The following is an 18,950-nucleotide window of genomic DNA, read 5'->3' as shown; positions in this document are numbered from 1 at the left end:
AGAATACCTGTGAAATGATGGCCTCTCTTTCTGCCCTTAGCAGTTAACTGATATTTATCAGACTGGAGCAAAGGAAATAAGCTGTATGCACTGCTGACATAGTAGGGAAGCAAACTAATTGAGCAATCCAGTCATTAAGCTTTCTGTGTTCAACTGAAACAGTCCCACGAGTCTGAAAAATACTACACTGAAACTTGTGTTTCAACATGAGCTTCTAGAAATGCAGCTTTATATTCTCTGTCATATTACTAGATTGGTCCAAGCTATGCCAATCATTTCCAGGAAGATATTGTACTTTGAATGAAGATTTTGTCAAGGATTTCTAGATCAAGTAGCTAAAATTTCTTCATAGTTTTAACTCTGCTTCTACGCACAGGTTTTTCTGTTCAAATAGCTATCGCTGGCCTAGAAAAGGCTCACTAACAGGAGTGGACCTCAGCTTGTGGCTATTAACAAGGACAGTATTGAGACAAAAATACTTTTGCATATTAAAAAAGTTACAGCAACCTTTTTCCTGGCAGTAAGATTTTGCTTTTGCAAATACCGTTGACAACAGAAATATCTACTGACCCAGTAAGAATCCTATGAACAATATTGCATATGCCATGAGAATGATATCTAAATTGGAGAAAAGTTCACATATTCCCATTAGAGCAAAATTAGCTATAACCAGATGTTAATGAAATAATACAATCACTTCTTTTACAGCTTGTCCTAAGAGTTAACAAGATTTTATTTAGAAGAAAACAGACAAAGAAATGCATATGTTGCTATTCTTTGCCTTCCACTGTACGTTTGGGTTTGGAAAGACTGAACATTACCTGCATTGAAGAGATTTTGTTAGACACTGTTAAAGAGAGCTTGAAACATGAGTAATAAAGTTTATGCCCTTTCTGTCTTCCTGTTCTCTTTTCAAAGTAGAATAATGAGAAGAAAATGTCAGTTGGAGACCCATTTCATTTCAGTTAGCCTATATTGAACATTTGGAAATAATCTGAATAACTAGCATAGAACTTCATTATTTATTTGACAGCCATAGCGAGGGAACCAAGATCATATCACACTATGCCCTGTGCCATACTAAAGTGAGAATGAAGTGTCTCTGTCCAGAGCATCTCCAGTCTAAATTTGGGCTATAATCTTGCAAATGTGCTTGGATATTTTTAAAAAGGAAATAGTCCAAATGGTTGCAGTATAACTTCTTGGGTACTTCCCTCTTGCACCAAGGAGCTTTCTACTACTCCAGGTAAGTTAGTGCTCTGAAAACAGTGCGTGAGCCTTCCTTAAACAGCAGTCAACTCAGGCCAGTTAGTAAACTTTGCTGTCCTGCTTCCAAGGCCAGGCTAGTGTCCCCAGGGCCACCAGTCAAGAGATCTGCCATTTGTTGGCCTTGTTTGTAAACACAGACTTTGTGAAAGTGCTCTGCTTGTGTACTCGTATGACCGAAGATAGTCATAGTTCCCTAGGGTGCTTCAGGCAACAGGCTGAATGTGTTTTGCCTCCCTGCTCAATAGAGGTGTAAGCTGTCACTGTGGCAGTCAATCAAAAATGATTGAGCACATATGGATAAAATGCTTATTCCTGGGCAATCGCACAGTTTGCACAGTTGACAGCCTGTGCCTGCTTTGTGGATGTAGCAGACAAAGGACTGATGAGGACAGATGAGGACAGCAGATATATAGTCATATTGCCACACATGGGTAAGAACAATTTAAATTCAAGAATAAACATCATGGAGTCCAATGAAAGCATATATCTGTATTTCAACCTCTGGAAAGGACACATCAAATTCAATGGAAGATCCATCGAATTCAGTAAGGGTTGGAGGCTGGAAAAATCTTATCTTTTTCTTGGAAGGAACCAAGCAGAAAAATCATACATTTCTCAATAATGGTCAAACTTTGCAGAATGTTATTTTCTGATCATCTGATTATCGGATTAAAACTGTGGTTCAGGAAAAATCATCAATGACATCCTATGGCTGTAACGAAACTGAGTATACCTGATATTTGTACTCCATTATTCCAGTTTTGGAACAGTTATCGTGCAGGACCAAAGATATCAGAGGAAATGTATACAATATGCAGTCAGGAGTCTTAGCAGATGCAAGTAGTATTCCCTATCATTGTTGGCACCCAATTGTAGCAAATAGATCAATCTTCAGCCTACTTACAGAAGAATCCTTTACTTACAGCTTCTACCTTGTAAATATTTGTCATTGTTTTGTTTTTCTGCCAAGGATTTTTTTTCCCTCTCCTGTCATAATTTTTTAAAAACTCATGCATCATTTACACAGATAAAGCAAAATGTTGTTCTTCAACATATTTCTCGCTTTTCACTCTAAAATAAAAAGTATTGAATAATAGATGACAATACCAAACATAAAACAAAACCCAAAAAGTATTACTTTCCCATTAGGACTACTTAATTTTTGAATCTTTTACCTTTGTTGATAATAGAAGGTACTATGACTCACCATGTCCAGTGTTAAACTCACTGATTCTAAGAGGTATTAAAAATGTTGGACAACGTTATTACATTCCATTGAAACAAACTGTTGAAGACTTATCAAGTGTACAGCCTATTTTGGTAGTAACAATTCAAAGCAATTTACTCAAAATCACTCAAAATATATCTGGCATCAAGACCTTTTAGAAATTATAACTATGACTAATTTAATAACAGTATGACTTTTTCAGCAGACAAGTCTCCTAGGTGAAAATATCCAAAATATGCAATCAAAGACAAGTTATAAAATGTGCTTTGAAATGACCCATGTGCCATTTGAGCATAAGACAATGAATGAATGACAGGAAAATGTTTGCCTCATTCATCACTGGAATAATTCTATTGCTACAATAAACATGAAACAATTTCAAAGATTATGTGAGACAAAGTCTTGTAAGACCTGATGCAATTTTCCAAAAATTTAATTGAAAAGTCATATGTGAGAATGCTTATTCAAGCTAAAGCAGTCTCCTGAGACCTTATTAATGCTGAAAAAAATATATTTGCAGGATGCTAGTAACCACATCTTGTTATAACTTATAATAATCATGCCAGTAAGAGTTATTCTTGAAATTTTCATGCCACAGCAAAACCAAGAGATGTGGGTCTTTGAGGGTCCAAAGAGTAAATGGAAATATAATTAGTTCTGAAGACTGTCACAGCTTTTTGTTCTTTTGCTTGTAATTATCAAAAATACACAGCATCAGCAGCGAAAGTGTGGCTGGTAGCATGCTTTCGATGAACACATTACATATATGCAGCAATTTAAGAGGGTTTTTTTCCCCTTGATATTCACACGTGATTTGATAATCAAAAGTCTAAGGGTATTCAGGTTCTCAAAGAAAGCTAAGGAAGCACATTATGCTATTTTTTTTCAGAATAGAAGTGGATGTGGCCCAGTGAATACAAAAGAATATTTGTGATATAATTCACCTTCTCCGGAGTCGGGTTGGCTTCTTTCTTCTAAAGCATTCAGAGTTCTGCCTGGCTTGAGAAATAGCAGCCACTATGCTTGAACTTCAAAGAATTTTCACTTTTGCTCTCTTATCAGGCTCTGAGACCTCTTGGCTGCATGAGGTCTGATCCAAGACTTACTACATCTGAGGTCAAGGACAGTCTCTTGAAACAGAATTAGGTTCTGAAAAACCTCAACATTTTTCTTTCCATCACAGAAAAGTATTTGTGCACTGAATAGCACAAAAATCCCTTCTGAAAGCAATCACACCGCTCATATCAGCCCAATATGCATGTCCCAGCACAAGCAGCTTCTATGGTTTCTTTCATAAGTGTGACTACATCTTCAGTTGCTTAAATATTTTTGGAAATCTGCCCCTCATAACTGCATCAATCAATTCCCTTTTTATCCTCCAAAGTTATCCCTTCTCAACTTTCTTATCTCTTGCATCAAATTAGAGTTTCTCAGGACAAAAAATTATTTACCACAGTGTCACCTGAAGGACTTTGGGTGTTAGTAATAAAAAAAAAAATAACAGAACAAGACACTTTCTTCCAGCTCATAGGTAGATTTATTAAAATTAAGACTCTAGCACCATGCATCTCCTTCACTCATTGTACAGCCCTATCTGCACACTTGAAGCATCACCTTTCCTGATTTGCTGCTCAGGGTGGAAGAAAACATATGCGCATTTCACAAGCTAAAATAGCAGTTTTGCCTTTTTTCCCCCCCATAAAGCCTGAGCATCTTTGTGGGCATGTACAAAAGGAGAAAGAAAAGATGTCCATTTTCCACACAATTCTGATCATAAAGAATATGTGCAAGGAACACTTTTCAATATTCTTGTTTTATTTGGAACATTTCTGAATTTTCAGCATATTCTGGATTTTTCAGTATTTTCAGGTGCTTTTTTCCAAACCACAATCACATCACGCTCTTTCCAGGAATTTCTGTCTTGAAACTCAGTAAATGGCTGATGAGTCAAACTTGCATATTTTTTTAAAATTCCGGTGGTTCCTTGTATATTCTTCTATAGAACACGAGAGAATATACAAGTCCTCCAAAGTCCCCTAATTTTCCTTTTTCATACTGCAGTCTTTTAGCTCACTTTCTCTGAATTAATGGTTTTAGTTGTCTTGGCTTCATTGTTCAAGCAATATAAAAATAAAGAAATAAACCTACTTTTTCTTATTTATTTTGCTGTCACTCATTGATTTCATACCAAAAAAAAAGATAAATTCTGCTTAGCAATCATCTGCTGAATTTCAAGAGTGATTCACCTAACAACACTTTTCACTGTGCCTTTTTTACTGTTTGTATTTTTCTGAGTTTGTTTTATGATCAGCATTATGTGTTGTTCCAAAATTACTCGGAAACGAAGATGCCAGAGGCCTCTTCTGTCAGTCTGTTCTCATAAAATACAATCGCCAGTTCCAGAAGGCTTATGCAAAAATTCTTAAAGAATAGCCTGGTTTTTGGTGTGTCCTCAGAAATGCAACATATTTCAGAAGGAAGGACTGATGTTCATCTTTGCATGTGGTTACTCTTGGGTCAATTGTCCTACCCATAAATCAATAGAACAACATATTCTGTGTTAAGAGAGTCAAACACCACATTTTGGGGCTATTAGAAATGTCATTCTTCTCTACCATGTGTTATCAATTTACCTGGAGCAGTGTTAACAAATAATTGAAAGACAACTGAACTGTCAGAGCTGTTTTGCGAAACCGTGCTCAGTGTGTTTCTAAACAAAACCAAAACCACATGGGAGTGGGAACTCCTGGCAGAATTTGCTGCATTGAGCCTCTTTTGAAATGTGAGATTAGTTTTTGGTACTTGTTAAAGTAGCTGTTTGTGCTGCTTTTTATTAGCAAAAAGAGCCTTATCTCAAAGATTCACCTTCAGAATAGAGAGGAATTTTTTAGTTTTAATTCTCAGTCAGCAGCTGTCACTTTCTTGCTTTTATTGTATTGAGAACATATTCAGTTTATTTTCCATTCTTTTGTCTCACTCCTTGCAGAACACTGACAAGCTGTCTGGAAAGCAGCAAAGAAAAACAACGACAACAACACAGCAAAAAACAAACCCACAAAACCCCCACAAGGTAGAGAGCATTTTGGCCGAGACCTACTTTAAGTCTTGGGGGCAACAGAAGAGGTCTGCCGTGGTGAAATTCCCTCAGTGAAATCTCAGGTAAACAAAAAAGCAGTTAAAGTGTGATCCCATCAACTGCTGCATTGAAAAGAAAGTATTTCTGCTAAGGAAGAGCAGCCTAATAAAACAATTAGTTCACATGTTAAGGTGTCATGGAAGGTACTGCAGCTGTGTAGGGCTCAGGGACTCACCTTTGCCTAAAATTTGTATGTAATTGACGGGACATAATTTGGTTCCTATTATCTTATCAGAGCCTTAAGGAATGAAAAAATCTTCTTGTGATGTATATTACTACTAGCTTCAAATGAACAGTAAAAGAAAGGATAAATCTGACCTTGTCTTCAGTTATGATGGGGATAGTGCCATTTTCTTCTGCAGCAGTGAATCACAACCTACAATATGCTTTCCATCTCCTGAAGATGCAGGAGATGACTCTCTTGACAAAGCACAGTTTCATTTCTCTCCTTTGTCCACATCCTGAGATAAAAGTGATCAGCCAGGGTAATGAACCATAACCAGAAAGTAAGTAGTTCTGAACACAGAAAACAGACTGGTAATCTGATAACTGAAGTAACTCTATATCCTAAGCCTCTCTCAACCAGATGGATCTAAAACTCCCTCTTATTTTGATTTGCCTTGCCCTGCTATCCAAAGATGTGAGGTCTTAAAAATCTTTCTCTCTGCAACTGAAATAAATGTTGGCATGAGCATAACTACAGCAGCAAATATTTTATTAGGAAACAGAGAAGGAGATCCTAGGCTTCCTGCAAGCTTCTTACTCGTTACCAGCACTTTAATTGTTGCAATTTTGACTTCCCGTAAGTACAGTGATGAATATGTGGGTATTACACTTACATTTGTAAACTACTCTCTATAAAGCAGATGTGCAGCATCTGATCCCTCACTGCTTATGTACTGGGAACCGCCACTTCCATCTGTGCCTCTACTGTTCCTCCGATACTGTAAGATCAAGTGTGACTATGAGAAGCTCCCTGTTGGTTGTATAAACATAATTCAGATTGCAAAATTCAAGAAACTATAATTGACAATCTGCTGCTGAAGGACTCCTGGTGTAGAAGAGAATCTAGTTTAATATAAAGCTGAACTCTCCACTCCTATGTAGTATCAATATTTTATACTGAACTTGTGTGTCCATAAATAGCATTATGAAGGCAGTGCAAAAAAAAATATCTCTCAAAATTCATATTCAGAAAATAAGGTCAGTTTTGGGGAAAGGGAGATAATATTTAAAAACCTCAGTAAGATAACAAGCAAACACATTTTAAAAGTAATTATTAAAAACAAAGCCAGCAAACACCAGCATTTACCAACAGCTACCACACTGTGGCATCCTATGACAATACAGTATTTGACTGTATATTCCAAAGAAATTAAACACTCAAAAGAAACACTCCTGATAATCTACTGCAAGACACATAGATAAATCTATCATTTTAGATTTGTTGCTGTTAAAAAGACAGATTTTTCCTCTCTCATAAGGCTTTCCTTTTTAATTAAGGAAAGGCATTGAATCTATAACATTTGGAGTTATCTATGAAGCATCTCAATTTTCTCAAAGAAATTCTGGGGCACTGACAATGAAAAAGTTTGTTAGAAGGAAATGGAAAATACGACTGTCTATGTAAAGCACGTTTGGCTGTACTGAGTTATTCCAATTTTTTAGTGGTAAAATGATATTCACGCTATTGTCTACAGTTTTACTCTAAAATAATAAGCAGTACTTTGTTTCATCTTTGTAAAAGAAGAACTCATTTTACAATCAAAGTAGAAAGATTACTGCATCTTCTGTACACAGAAGCCATCATAAAGTGTCTGCCCCAACGCTAGTGGATGTTTAACTGTGCTAGAATAAATTGCCAATCCGAAATTATATAGTACAGCTGCATTAATAGCTAAAGATTTCATAATGATTAATGATGTTATAATGCATACTCAGGGAATGAAAAATAATTTGACTTGCATAATGGGTTACCACCTAGTCAGTTTAGGAGATTCAATTTTGCTGTGACCTTCAAATAAATACAATGCAGTCACAGGTTTGTTAGCCACATTTTTTGGTACAACCTAGAAAAATACAATGAAAATCCAATTTTGAAATCCATCACAAGTCTGTTACAAAATGTTTTTTTCCACTTCTGGGCTGACAGCAACAATGGAATGAGTAGATGTTGGAATAGGTGACTGATCAGTAAGAACCACTCAGTTCAGTCCTATGGCTTTTATTCAGGTACACCAGGTTCATCAGTTTTTCCTGGCACCTGCCAGATCATTCACTTTGTGGTACACTCTTCCTCAAAAGAGACAGAGAGGCATACACACTTCTGTTTTTAACTGAATGTTCTTACTGTATTGTAAGCCATCTGCCAGAGTGCTGTTTTCTGCAACACTTTCAGAGGAGTTTGACTGTGTAGAATCTCCTTTCACTTCAACAGGAGGTCTAGAAAAGCCACAACCTAAGTCTTTTGTTACAGGTAAAGGTTTGCAGGTTGGATAATTTGTTCAAGTGGGGGGTATTGTTATCTCAAGTGCTGTAGATGCTTACGGCAGACCTATGAATTTGTTATCTCAGCTGGAAGAAAATGACTTTCTGTAAAGTTGCTCATCTCAGCTATCATACTTAATGCAATGTGGATTAAGACAAGGAGAGCTGACTAGACTGCAGAAGGAACACAGCGAGATCTGCCACCAAGAGCTTAGAAATGTGACATGACACCTTGTACCTAAGCTGGGAAGTAACAGCGTGGCAAGTTGGTTAGCCCAGAAAATACAAGCCTCTTTCGCTGAGGTCTGCTTGACTTCACATCATGAATAGCTATTAAATTGCTTTTAGTTTTATTCAGTGCACTCAGCAGGTACACAACAGAAAGTATAAAAGATTAGATAAAAAATTAGACAAAATGGTCTTTTAATGTGTGAATGACTCTCTAAAACTTATTATCTGATGAAGTACAAGGTCACAAAGAACTACCTCAGCCAGCTTTCAACCTAAGCTTGGGTTCAAAAGAGTACTGCTGTAATGATGAGATGCCCAGACTAATAAAATATACACACTTAGTATTACCTCACTACCTTACACACAGTTGTACTGATTCATACCTCAGTCTCCAGTGCCTGACAATTAATGAGAAAGAAATAAAATGTTGCTATTTGATAAAATTTTCTTATCACAGTCCAAATGTCAATCACAACAGCAACAGTGTCTTGTTTATAGAGATCTCTGCTCAGGCACAGCACTTTTGTTAGGGGAAATTTAAGAAAAAAAAGATGATCCAATGACCCCTGTATGGTCTTTCTAAACCATTCATGAACAGGCATGATTTTACCCAAATGAGACAGAATTTCCTCTCTAAATTCCAGGCAATACAAAATAGCCAAGAACAGTAGCGGAGCAGAGGAAATGCCTTAAACCAGGCATGTCCAACTCATTTTCACTGGGGGCCACATCAGTTTCATGGTTGCCTTCAAAGGGCTGAAGGTAATTTTTGGACTGCATAAATGTAGCTACTCCTACACTGATACAGTCCTAAAATTACATTCAGCCCTTTGAAGGCAACCACGAGGCTGTGGCATTCCCATTCCAATTATGTCACACTGCTAATCCTGAATCTTATTGGGGATATACCCCAGCACCACCATCCCATATCCAAGCACCACTCCATTTATAACATATTACAGATTATTTAATGAGAAATGCCAGATAGCAAACCACACAAGATGAGGAAAAGTACATCTCTCTCGAAAAAAGTAAAATAAAATAAATAAAATCAGAAAAACTTAGCTTTTAAATTTCATGTAACAATCTTTTCTCACTTGCTTTAGTGAGATCATGGTTTTGCTTGAACTACTCCCAGTGCCTGTTTTCCAGCCCAGTTCATATATTGTTCTAGCCCTACTTGTCCAACAGTAAAAGGCAGAATATGAATGAAGAACTCAATTTAATCCATTACTCAATTTAACAAATTAAGTGGTATAGATAAACTATATCTGAATCTGGGTTCCAGTTACAAAGAAGGGGTATAAGACAAGACTTAGGGACTATTGGCCTGTAGAGCATGCATGCCTGTTGCTAGCAAAGCAACACCAGCAACCTCAGTGTGGCACAGGATGAAAATGAGAAAGAAGCCTTGTACCACCATACAGAGAAGACCATGCCTATACTGAGGGTAGCAAGATTCTGGATGTCTTTTCAGTCATATCTCCCTGCAAAGGTGGAAACCCTTGAAGCTGGACAACACACTATGGATTCTCTCACTTCCTAAAACTCCATGAAAAAACATCAAAATATATAGCTTAAGTAGGTGGGGTTTTTTTTAAATCCTGAAGTGATGTCTGTCTTCATCCACCACTTCCAGTGACACAGGTGTTACTGGCTGGGCAGCGATACCAACCACTATTCATTACATTTTGTTCTTAGTCCCCATCTTGCTGTGCCCATGTCAGTCAGCAGCTCAAGAGAAATAGAAGCTAAGGTGGCAGACCTTCTGAATTAGCATTTTCTGTCTATTTTGTGCAACTAGAAAGAACATTTCTGGCCAGAGTTAATTTGGAACAAAAAGACTGGGCTTAGCTACCAAGGGTACATTGCGACGATGCAAACACCACATGCCGCTGCCTCCCATTGCCTCATTCTCTGCTCCAAAACCCCCAGGCATCAAAGTAAAGGACACTGAGGCTTAATGCTTATAAGTGAAGCAGAAGTTATTGTGTACATCATAAAGCAAAATAATCCAACTTCAATTATGCTAATCCAACATATAATGACAGAGACCAAAAAAAATCCTCCAACATCTCTTGCTTAATTTGCAAAATCACCACAATTTATATTCTAAGAAGGATTTGTGTTCACCCAGCACAGTATAACCCTCACAGGTTGCTCTTTTCTTGAGTTAGTGCTATTGTAATAAAGATTTCTGGTAGCTATAATTCCACCAGTGTTTGCTGTAGTGATGAAGTGTACTACCTATTAGTTTTAATTTATTGCCTAACTTCTTCGAAAATTACTCATAAAACTAATGGAAAATGATCGGTTGTATTTATTTAAAAGCACACACACACACACACACAAAATAATCAACTTTTTCAAATCACAGGTAAAAATAAATTATGTAAAACCATTAAATCTGCAGAAAGGTTAATTTCTAAACACTTTTAAAAGTAGTTTTTGCAGAACACCATTGGATTTCTCTTTGAGACTTAAACTTACTATATTTGTAGATTCAGTATATAAAGGTACAGGGACAAAGACACTGTCTTTCATTACAATGACAACGTGAAGGCAGGACATTTGTGTTCAGATAGTTTCCTTCTACACAAGTCAGAAGCAAGCAGACAGTTTCCCTTAGTGGGTGGACCACTGTGGCAACCACTGAGAAGACGAGAAGCCAACAGTGATCCTTTCTGTGTGCTTGTAAAGGCTACAGATAGTATCTCCATAGTGTCACTCCAGCTCTTCTCACCTCTGTAACCAGAAGTTCTCAGTGTCTTGGCCTCACTTTTTCTCTTTGTGATCACACAGAAGAGAGAGACTGGGGAGCAAAAAACACCCCAAACTTCAATATATTTTGACCTCACTAATGGAAGGGAAGTGATACAACTACATTTTTGTGATATTCTAGGAAGTGAGTAGCTTGTGTTTCCAGTTTTTGGAGAGATGATCTGTTACTGGTACATAGATACCATGTAGAACTAAGCACACAGGCAGTACAAACAGACTGTAGATCATGTAACTTCTTCCTACAAACATCCTTAAGCTTAGAAGTGAAATGGAAGAAAAAATGTAATTTGTAAGATAATTTCAATAGAACCCCTCTAAAAGCAGATAATTAAAGCACACAGCATACTGGGAAATATGATATGACTATCTCAGATCACAGAGCTGAATTACAAAAATCTATTTATTAAAGCCACAGAAAACGTTAATTATTTTTTCTTCCCATACTATAATGAGGTAGTTTTATTTTTACACCAGAACTGCTTCATAGCTCAAAATAACAAGCCATGGAAATTAAAGGAACATGAAGTTGGTGGGTTTGTTGTTTTAAGAACAGATTGTTTTGAATTAATGCCATCAGAAGACAGAGTTTAGAAAAAAGATAGGCAATACAAGACAACACTAGGTGATTCAGTTGTTCCCTAAGTAATGAAACAATATATGTCAGAAATCAAGTAGACATTAAGTTCAAAAGAAACTTTTAAAGTAATTTTCTACCTATGTGTTAATTTTGATCAAACATTGCAAGTATTGAAGACATCTTTGCCCTGAGGAGTCCTTGAGCTAAAGATATATCTTGCAGTAAAATCTGAAGTTACTTACCTGAGTGAGTTTCACAACCTACTGGCTTAATTCATAGTTGCATCTGAGAGAAATGCAAGTTGAAAAGATTCTTAAAAGTGTCTCAGTTCTTGAATTTCAGAACACAAAGAAATAAGAAAGGACCAAAGGTTGATAGGATCAAATGAAGAAGGCAAGAAAGAACAGAGGAAAAAAAATAAAAAGAATCATAACTGTAGTAAGCTTACTCACCACTGATCAAGCATGAAGATGTCTGATATCACCAGGGAAATGAAACTACCCTTTGCAATGCACCTTCCAGGGTTTCAGTTGACTTACTTCCAGAAAATGCAACAGTAGTTATAAAAGTGCTATAGATGTAAAAGACAAGGTAGAAGTAACTTATTCTCTCTTTAAATAAGGTTGTAGCATGAAGGGTGTTGGTCTTCTACCAAGAAGTGAACAACCGGACAAGAGGAAAACTCCTCAAGTTGCACTGTGGGAAGTTTAGATTGAATATTAGGAAAAAATAATTCCCAGAAAGGGTTGTCAAGCATTGAAACAGGCTGCCCAGGGATGTGGTGGAGCTGTCATCATCCCTGGAGGCATTTAAAGGACATGTAGACGAGGCTCTTAGGAACATGGTTTAGTGCCAGTGTGAGGTTAACAGTTGGACTCAATCATCTTTAGGGTCTTTTCCAATCAAAAAGATTCTAGGGAAATGGAAAGTGAAACAGAAAGGAGACAACTTGTCCAAAATGATCTTTTAGGCCTGGGAATATCTTCCACATGTCAGCTTTACTTTCATACCTAAGTTGTTGTCACATTGCAACTATTTGATCCACTCTTCCCTACATACATTTAGACCAATAAACAGACCTTGTTTCACCAAGTAACTAGAATAATATCTCTAGCTCTTTTCATCAATATACTACCAGGTGGACACTCATGAAGATCATCAACAAAAACTACATGTAATTTTATATATGTCTATGCCTCCATCCTGCATTAATAGCAGAACTGATTCCAAGGAGAAGCTACTGCAAGAAAACTAGTTTTGTCAGCTGAAGGAGGGCCAGCATATTATTTTGAGTTTTGAAGTATAATCATCATCTTACTATTGAGGAGACAAGTACAAAAGAGCAAAATGAGACCCAGTTTCTAAAGGACATGGAATAGAGACTTATCATTCCTAGTAGGCAACAAGAAAGATCAAGAAAAAAAAAAAAAAAACAAAACCATCTTTCTGGGATTTTGTGTCTTTGGAGCTTAAAAGATGATTGTGTTAGTTCTCTCAGGATTTGCCCAGTAGAACAATAGGTGGAATAACTGCCACAGTTCTCTGGGGAGTAAGAAGTACTTATCTGGGAGAAAAAAAATCACACATTCTAGAACCAATTTCAGAGAGCATCTTTCTGCTGCAATAGGCTGATTTAATTGGAGCTTGAGGGTCAATTCTATGCAATATAATCAAGATAAAGCTCTGTGGCCAAGGTATAACCCTCTGAAGATATCATTTAGTAATCATACATCCTTAACTGCATTAGTATTATCTTGTGCATCTACGGATGCCTGTTGCTACTTAATTTTAAAAGGTTTCTAATCTTGTAATGAAACTGTATTTTCGACCAGCCACAAAGCAGAATCTGATTTAAACATTATAATGTAATTAATCATGGATTTTAGTGTCTCATTTGAAATAACTTATTCAGATCTGAGAAATACACTGCATGTCTATGATTACATTATATAAAAAGCAAATAAACTACATAACTGAAAATGAGCCACATGTATTATTTATTGTAAAAGGTGACTACCGGGAGTTTAGAACTTGGGACCAACTAGCTTGCACTTTGGCTCCTTTTTAGTCACTTGCAACTGTACAATGAGAGACTGGAACTCTGCTGCTTGACTTTTAGTCACTTTAGCAGTGCTGGGAAAGATTGTGACACCATGGAGAGCCTGAACTGGAGCAGGGTCCTGGCAGGACTTGTGACCCCACGAGGGACCCATGCTGGAGCTGTCGATTCCTGAAGGACTGTACCCCATGGAAATGATACATGTTGTAAGAGTTCATGAAGAACTGTAGCTCATGGGAAGAACTCACATTGGAGAAGTTTGTGAAGAACTGTCTCCTCTGGGGTGGGGGTGACACTGGAGCAGGAGAAGAGCGTAAGGAGGAAGGAGCAGCAGAGATTACACATAATGAACTAACTGCAACCCCCGCTTCCCATTTCCCTGCACTGTTTTTGGGGAGGAGGTAGGAAAATCTGGAGTAAAGTTGAGCCTGGGAAGAAGGGAGGGGTGGAGGGAAGGCATTTTAAGATTGTTCTTGTTTCTTGTTTTTCTGCTCTGATTCAGATTGGCAATAAATTAATTTCCCAGAATCACGTCTCTTTCACCTGTGATGATAATTTCTGAGTGATCTACTTGATTCTAGCTCAACCCATTAACCTTTCAGGGTATTTTCTCACCCCTGTCCAGCTGAGGAAGGGGACTAATAAAGCTGCTTGATGGGCATCTGGTAGATATATCTCCTTTCTTTCCTGCTTTTCATGTCCTTCTGGTTTGTCAATCAGTCCAAGCCTTTCTGACTCTTATCTCTACTTTTAAATGAATAGATAAAATAGCATTTTCTGATTAAAAGTAATTTCACTGTAAAACCCTGCTCTACTCACAAGAAAGGATCTGAGCTATCCACATCAATTTGTATAATGTGTTCTGCCAAAACTAATCAGAAAGTATGACGCTATAAAGAAAAAGCCCTATTGGTTTCTATGGAACTATTTATCAGGCATGATATTATAATGAACGATACATCAAAATTTGGTGCCACATGAGCAAGTGTGGCAGAAGTTCTATCCATTTGTTTCTTTGTGTAATTCCATATGGGGCAAAGATGACATAATTTGACCCTTAAGAGAATAGTGCATTTATGCAAACATGTGAGCCAAAATCATTTTGTCAGACTATCAGTCAAAACTAGGGCTAAGCAGATTTTTATATTTTCCTAGGTTGCTGTTCAATTCTTAAAGTGCCATCAACTTTTTCACCAATTCATCAGTCAGCACAAAATCCCAACACTCATTCAATGTAATAGATTTTTCTAAGGAGCTCTCTAACATTACATGTTCCTCACTCACTCCGTCTGTTTCTCTTTTCATTCATCTTCCGCCTGTGACCTTGTAAATTTGTATGTCCTCAAAGTACAGAGATACCTAATTGTCTCAGTTTACACCTGTAGTAAGCTGCAGTTTACGAAATGAAGAGAAAAAAAATATTTAAGATACATATAATGCAAGTGTCTTCAATGTCTGGACAACACAGATAATTCCGTGACCTGGCATCATATTTTAAACAATTCTGCCACTGTTTTTGGTGTTATGTGTATGTGTTTTCCAGCTCTATTAATGATTTGATTGCACACCATATGAAGCATTTGTGACAACTATTGTCCAACATCTGACACTTCATCATTCATGTAAGTTAAGGTTTCCAAAATAACTATGCAATTGCCGCTACATCCCATGCAATTGAACTGCTCAACCATTACAGATAATTACAAATTTCGTTGTAGACCAAATTCTCTTCCCAGAGCTCAGTGGAACATACATGTGGATTCAAGACAGACCTAGCATGGAGAATTGTTTAAGGAAAACACGTAAACAACTCCGCAAGACTGAAAAAATTTGTACCTTTCAAGAAAACACAGTTAAAGGCCTGAGAGGAAAGCCTCCTGAAAGATAAATTAAATACATTAGCTTCCACTACTATGTTTTTATTCTGTGCAGTAAAGTGGTAATTTTATCAGGATGAAAAAAATAATGTAAGAATATATTTACTAAATTGAAAGGCAAACTGAAGTCTCATGACTTTTGCATGCTCATGAGCTTAAATATTACTTTCCATCTGTTCTGATCCTTCCTGATGCTAACTGATCTAAGGAAACAGAGTAAAACAAACACTTCTCAGAGGATACCGAGCATCTTGCAGCTTTGTACAGCTAGTTATGTTCTGTATCACCTTAAACTTTGGTAATGTATATTCAGCTTCTGATAGGAGATAAGAAGAAATGAGCAAAGGATAGAAAGAACCACCACAATCCCAATTCAAGTTTGGAAAGGCCAAGTGACAAATACCGAAATCTATAGTGTCTATGTGAAATTCCAGGAGTCTGAGTGAACTAGCAGAAAGAAGCTTAGAACATCCCCATAATGTAAGGCCTCTCAGTGTTTTCTTACATTTTTCCCCCGATATGTACTACAAAAATCGGAGGAAATACCATTGAAAGTAAACTAGAGAAGTGGTACTTCTGTGGCTCAAATCACTATTATTTGGATTCACAGGAATCTATGGAAATTAAGACTATTTACTGTGTGCCTGCAGGCAAGATTTTATGACAACTCTTAAAGTTGTCCTATTACAAATAATCACAGAAAAATTCAGACTTGTTTTCCAGTTTCCGCTGGAGAAATGAGGCACAAAAGAACCCTCCCTTCCATAAAAAACTGTTAAGGGATGGATCTGTTTGTTAAGAACCTAACAATTTTTCACTTCGGCCTCTACAATTCTTTTCATAGCAGGGTTTTCACAAAGTGGCTGGTTTTGCCAACACAGAGACAATATTTGAGGAAGAGAGAGTGCATGTACTAGTAGTGTTCCCTGGAGAATGATCCATTCTGATTGATCAGCTTGCCCGGGCTCAGATTTCAGAATACTGTGGGCCAAAGTAGATTGTATTACCCTTTCCTAAATGTTAATGGACTTTGCTTCAAAAGTTTGTTGTAATGGAATTACTGGTAATGCGCTACTTTGAATGAGTAAAACTATGACGAGCTTTTCTTCCATACATGAAATGTTACAGTAAGTAAAAATGGGTGATTTAGCATAAGGAATGCAATGAAATGCCCTGACATTTGAAAAGAATAAATTGTTAAAAATTCTTTAGACTAATATTCTTAATTCAGCTGTTCGCAGGTGTCATTTCCTCTATTCAGAGGATGCTGCGGAGATCAGAGTTGCTTTTCTTCATGATTATTTCAAAGGCATTTGTACTGTTCACAGGTTGTTAAATTCAATATCTCCTTCAGGAATCAAAACACTGAATACATTCCAGGATCCTTCAGAAATGTCAATTGGAAGTAAAAATCAAAATCTCATATGAGCATTCTAAATAATTATTTTGATTAAATGAATATGTGAAAGTAATATTCGCAACACATGGTAATGCAAATTCCACACCTACTTTCTTTTAAGACCAAATCCTGCTAACCCTATTCATGCAAACAGTCTTACTATAGTCAATGGAGTTACCAGCTTTGACATTACCAAGCCAAAATTCAGTGAGCTTATTTCAAGAGTAATTACATCTACTTTGAGTTGAAATATAATAATATAGATTTAGTATATAAAATATGTATCCTTGACATATACTGAAATATAAATATTATTAACAATTATCTAATCTGTTATATATAGAAATATTATACTCATTTTGTACGTAGTATTAGGAGGGCCAAATTCTGCCATGAACTGGCCATAGCTTACACATCACTCACTAGTGTCTGTTGACCTGCTGAATGCTCACAGCTATATTCTATATATCAGTGTCTAATGCGCCACTTTTGTAAAATGGAACAGCTGAATTGGAATAGTTCCTTTATAATGCTGTCTGTGTGGGGAAAAAGTAAATTGTGTGCATCTGTCACTGCTTTAGCTTCCGCATGAGAAAGAATGGAATACTCATTTCATGGAGAGAGTGATGCATTTTGCCTTCTCAAGCAAGTCTTCAGAATGTCTTTTTTAATTGCCTGCAGTTATCACTAAACCAAATAACAAGTATATGTAGCATATGCACAATGATTCAATGCACTATGAATCATACAAGAGACTTTGAAGATGTAAATAAGAAGTGGAGAAATTACTGTTTTTCAGGGCCTTGTGCCATGAATCTCTCTGTATATACAGATACATCTTTTATAGAAGAGAGGCCTGGAAAAGTCCATACAATTTTAAACACATGTTCCATAATATTTTATTGTAGAATATTTTCAGCCACAGTGTGCCCTATTTATGATCCAGCCACACAGGAGATGCATTAATGTAGCTGAGAACACTTCCAGGAAAATGCTTTTCAAGGACTTAAATAGCTACAAGGCAGTTTTGCTTTAGTTTCAAGTTAAACCTAATTAAAGCTAATCTTGTTCTAAGAAGGAGAATGAATGACTTCCTATAAACATAGACATTACATGCAGTGCTGCACAACTCTGGTCAACCAGCAAATCTATAGTCATAAGTTTACTATTTTGCTCTGGGATGTTTTCCTTATGTACTTCATGTTGTTCATGTAAACCTGAAGTATGTTAAGCTAGAATTAGACATAGAAAAGTAAACCTGAATCAGTCAGTTTTGCCTTCCACTCTTCTGCTCTCTTTTTGACAAAGAATCTTCCTTTACACTTACCACGTATTGCAGAAAGCAATGACTTAATACTGAAGTCCCAATCAGTTAGAGACTAGATAATTAAGCAAAGTGATGTCAGATTGCCTGTGGTACATTCCAGTTATCCAAGATTTGTAACTTATGCAAATGATATATACAGTGTAAAGACACAAGTTCGCCCACCCTAGAGTGCACCCTATTCCTCCCTCAAAGAGGCTCCAAGCAGAGAAGCTTGCATTTCCTGCTGGAATCTGTTTGGCAAGATTTGTTCTGTCCCTGTAAATGAAAATCCCCTGCAGCAGATTTTAGTTGCTAACTTTAGAGAGCAAGATAGTTTCTTGTTGCTGCCAGCAGAAGCTAGACTGCAGGATAATAATGCACTGAAGCCCCTACTATGTACATGCAAACACCAACCAGAATCACACCCTCTCAAGTATAAGGAACAAGTTATTAGCTTAAGGATTTTGCAGCAGGTTGAACAAGTCATCTGGAAAAATGACTTTTTCTTCACAACAAATCATGAACTTCTACATTCCACGCAAGACATACAAGTAAATCAAGCTTAGGATTTATCACAATGTCTCATTTTATTGCCACATC

The sequence above is a fragment of the Columba livia genome, chromosome 12 (assembly GCF_036013475.1).
Source record: "Columba livia isolate bColLiv1 breed racing homer chromosome 12, bColLiv1.pat.W.v2, whole genome shotgun sequence".
NCBI lineage: Eukaryota > Metazoa > Chordata > Aves > Columbiformes > Columbidae > Columba > Columba livia.
The sequence above is the reverse complement of the archived record's forward strand: the minus strand, read 5'-3'. Positions refer to the sequence as shown.